At 39.8% G+C, this 4,650-nt stretch overlaps 1 non-coding gene across 1 annotated transcript; it reads right to left on the reverse strand.

Annotated features, from left to right (window-relative positions):
- Window positions 1–886: 886 nt before the first annotated feature.
- Window positions 887–959, reverse strand: TRNAR-CCU (transfer RNA arginine (anticodon CCU)). Its single transcript has one exon. It is a non-coding gene; the product is annotated as a tRNA-Arg (tRNA).
- Window positions 960–4,650: the final 3,691 nt, after the last annotated feature.

A 4,650-nucleotide genomic window follows, 5' to 3' on the forward strand; every position in this document is an offset into this window, starting at 1 on the left:
TACCATGTTCATGGGTTGCTCCTCTTGCAAGCACATGGGGAAGTGAGAGTGAGAGCATCAACAATCCAGTACCTAACCTGGGCAGGGGGTAGGAGAGAGGTGCTGAAACAGGTCACTCATCCTGATGTGTAATACACTTTCCTAAATGACATGGTGCATAGCCTGGGCTACAGAAGGAAAAAGCAAAACCAAAACCCTGCCTGCAAAAGAGATTTGACTCCTAAGCTCGAAACCAGCAAAAATGCAAATGAGAGGTGAGGAATAAAATGAGCATATACTAACTAGACCACAAGTCCCTGGGAGCAGGAACCAACGCCTGATACTGTGTCTGAACAGAGACTATGCACAATAAATTCCTGAGTGAAAGAAAACATTTAATATGACATCGTGGGCATGAGCCACATTTAGAAAACATGTTCATGCATTTTTTCCTCAAAAATAAACAAACAAAAACTATTTATCAAGCTAAATTGTTAAAAAAGGATTTAAAATTCCTTTGTTGTTTGCCTCTCAAAACAAAATGACTCTGTTTATACAAAGAAAACAGGCCCACATTTAAGCCTTCGGTACAGTCCTCCTCAGACCCCTTCGTTAAGCTCAAGCTGATAGCTACTATCACTTAAGTGTTGCCAAAAGGTTCTTGCACTCTCCAGATTGCAGTATTTTCCTTTTGTAAGATCAGATAACTATATTATTTTGCTTTTCATTAAAATTTGCCTTACCTACTTGAAACATTTTTTTGTCTATGTTTTGGTCCCTACCAACCCGAACAACTTAAATTTCCTCTACTTTTGCAAAATTTAAAAAATATTTATTTATTTAGGCTGCACCGGGTCTTAGTTGTGGCATGCGGACTTCTTAGTTGCAGCACGTATGTGGGATCTAGTTCCCTGACCAGGGATCGAACCAGGGCCCCCTGCATCAGGAGTGCAGAGTCTTAGCCACTGGACCACCAAGGAAGTTCTGCAAAATTTTAAAGTTGGTAACTTCTGATTTTTTTTAACTTTGCTTTTGACCACTATTCCATTTTGTATTTGCTATTTTCATCACAAATTTTGCTCTTGTTTGATTTGGCTGTCTACTTTTGGCTGCCATCTTTCTCCTGTCTTGTTCCTTGTTTATATCTCATTTTGCATTTCAGTGCTTTCATCTCCTTCCTCAAGCCCTAAGAACGTCTTTAAGTGCGTGTCTGTTTCATTCACTCTCTTTGATAATGTTTAGACAGATACTCAACAAACATCCATAAAGGGAGAGTTCATTGCTGCTAAAGCAAAAGAGAGCACGTGTGGGAACAGGGTCTCAGTTACGGTACAAGGGAACAGGGTTCTGAGGACGTCTGAAAGGAGACTCCATGCTACTTAATGTAAGCACGGAAGGGTGGGAGGTTGGCCATAGGATGGGACCATGTTGGGGTAAAGGCAAGAAATGTGGTCCAAAAAATTAATCAAGATTAATATCCCTAAGTGATGTCACGTGCCCCCTGATATGACATGTCCAGAAGGGCACTTCACCTTTGTGGTAGTCAGCTTGTGGACTACTGGGATATTCCCAAACCCGTAACCCCAGTCTAACCATGAGCAAATCTCAGAAAAACCCATTTTTGAGGGATGTTCTACAACATACCTGACTACACACCTCGAAATTGTCAAAAAATGTCAAGCGCATGAAAACCAGAAAAGACAGAAATCGTCACAGACCAAAGGAGACTAAGGAGATGTGATGATCTAACGTGATGTGGGATCCTGGCTTGGACCCTGGAACAGAGGACGATAATGGAAAAACTGGTGACCTGAATAGAGTCTAGAGTTTAGTTAATAGCAATGTCCCAGTGGGCAAGGACCAACTCCTGACACTGTGTCTGGACAGTGTTGGCTTCTTAGTTTTGACAAATGTACCTTGGTAATTTACCATGTTAACATTAGGCAAAAATGAAACTGGCTAAAGCAGTACACAGGAATTCTCTGAACTAGCTTTGCAATTTTTGGGTAAATGTAAATTTATTCCAAAATAAAAACTTTATTTAAAAAAATTAATCCAAATATGTTATTCTCAAATTCCTTGTAGTTGGGGCTTTAGCCACTGGCTCCATTTGGTAGCTTTTCTTTTTTCTACCTTCTGTAGTTATTTGCATACTTTGTGAGAGGAGTATGTGGCTTTAGTTTTTAATGCTTCTAAAATTGATTCTTCTGAAGTCATCTGACTTAATTAAGAAGTCCTTTAATCTTTCATCAGTTCTTCTGTGTAAATCAACAGAGGTGACCATCCTCACCTTTAATTGTCTCAGCTTCCATAACCTTGCATGCATATATTCATTCATTCCCTTGTGCATTCATTCAACACACATATATTGAAGGTCCTATAATAAGCCAGGCTCTGAGCTACCCCTCAAGATTCCCTGTTGACTTAGAGTCCCAGCCCTCAAGTCATCAAGATAAAGGAAGATGAAATTCTTCATTACTTGCTCATCATAGAACAAGGGCACGTCCCAGGGGCCTTGCTGAATCTGAAAGGTATGATTTGCCCTGCTATTTGAAAAGCCTTAACTTTCCACCATTCTTTTCCACCTCTCTCCTCCCACCATGCTATATACCCTCTAAAATCATAATTTACGGAGTAACAGGGTTCCAAAGGCTGTCTGCATAATAAGTGCCAGTATGAACTGGTTCTTCATGGTCACTTGAGTTAGAAAATTACAGCACAGACAATGGTTCCATTTTCCTGTTTTGTGCATGATTTTCATCTATTGAAAAAGATGGGAGGGTTGGCTCCAGGAGTGAAATTGGTGCTTCTTTTGGCTTTACTGTGCTGACTGTCCATCAAAACTCTCAATTCAGGGCTCAAGAGCAAACAAATTAGGCCACGACCCTGGAGGGTGACACTCTGGTGGCAGGGGGGTGGGGAGTCGGGAGGTCAGCAGAGAGGTGTTGCCCAGACCCCCTTTGCTGCAGCAGCTCCTAGAGTGTATGGGTCCCAGCCAAGCTGGGGGTTTGCCTTGTTTTGTTTTCACTTGTGGACCAGACAGGCTCCTAATGGGTGGGTTCAGGATCCCCAGGCAGAACAGCTCCACGGAAAGGCCAGGTTCAAGGATAAGGTTTCATGTGAAAAGACAGAAGCCGGGCCCTCCATAAACCTGGTGTGTCCACACCAACGCTGTAACAGTGGATCCTACAAGAGAACTGGTTCTGGGGCTCTGTTTTGCCTGATTTTCTGTAACACTTGAAAAGAAAGACAAATATGATATCGCTTATATGTGGAATCTAAAAATATGGTACAAAGGAACTTATTTACAAAACAGAAATAGAGTCACAGATGTAGAAAACAAACTTATGGTTACCAGGGAGGAAAGGAGGTGGGGAGGGATAAATTGGAAGATTGGGATTGACATATACGCACTACTATATATAAAATAGATAACTAATAAGGACCTGCTGTATAGCACAGGGAACTCTACTCAATACTCTGTAATGGCCTGCATGGGAAAAGAATCTAAAAAAGAGTGGATATATGTATATGTATAACCGATTCACTTTGCTGTACACCTGAAACTAACATAACATTGCAAATCAACTATACTCCAATAAAAACTAGAAAAAAAGAAAAAGAAAAGCACCCTTATTGGAAGGCTCTCCCCTAGCAGGTTGGGTGGGGTTTTGTTTATATCTCCTATAGTATTTGGTACCCTGTGCTATCCTTACACTGTATCAGTTCACTTATATATACTATACATGTTAGTATATATACCGTGTATATGTATATGTGTGTGTATATATATATATATATATATAGTATATACCATATATCTATACCCATATGATATATATGGATATACAGTATACACTATACACGTTCAACAGTATGTAAGTACACTTGACTGCAAATTCCCTGAGTCAGATGACAGCCTCTGATGTGGCACCTGGCACACCTGAGGACTGAAGCAACAGCATGTGTGGGGTCAGTAGTGAGGATCCAATATTTGACCATATGCCACAAAGATCTCATTTAAATGATTTGTTTTCTTTCTCCAACTCTCACTTACGACGTTTTCTAGCTTTTTCTATCTAAAGATGGACAGGAGCCTGAAGTTATCTTCTGTAGAACCTCTTGCCTCTATTCAATATATAATATACAATGATCCAATCTATTACTTTTCAAGTCAACTGTTTCAACTCTTCTTACATTTTACTTCCCATTGCTTTAATCATATGTGAACTCCTTTGAGTTTCATTTCTCTAACTTGTGAAGCATAAAACTTGATACATTATTGTTGCACACAGTTAATGTTAAGTTGGAAGATTTTTAATAGATTCTATAACTGTTCAAACATCCTTTGTGCTTGCTTTTGGATAAGATATTGTGTTCCTGTTCATCTGTGATCCACGGTGACCTCTAAATTGTTTTCCACAGAAGTTCACAAAGAAGCATATCCCATTGTTTTCTTTCATTTCCCCACCCTAATTTTGCTGAACTTTTGTACTCCTAGTTAATTTCAATAGCCCATAAAAAGTGTTGAGATGTATTTTTCAATGCTTTCTGGACTGACCCTATATTATACACAAGCAGTTCTAAACATCTGTAATATCTAAACGTACCAGCTTGCCCTGATTATGTGCCATTCCTTTCAGTAGCGATATCAACTCTAAGCGTCATGCT

This window comes from Neophocaena asiaeorientalis, unplaced genomic scaffold (genome assembly GCF_003031525.2).
Source record: "Neophocaena asiaeorientalis asiaeorientalis breed wild unplaced genomic scaffold, Neophocaena_asiaeorientalis_V1.1 scaffold54, whole genome shotgun sequence".
NCBI classification, from domain to species: Eukaryota; Metazoa; Chordata; class Mammalia; order Artiodactyla; family Phocoenidae; genus Neophocaena; species Neophocaena asiaeorientalis.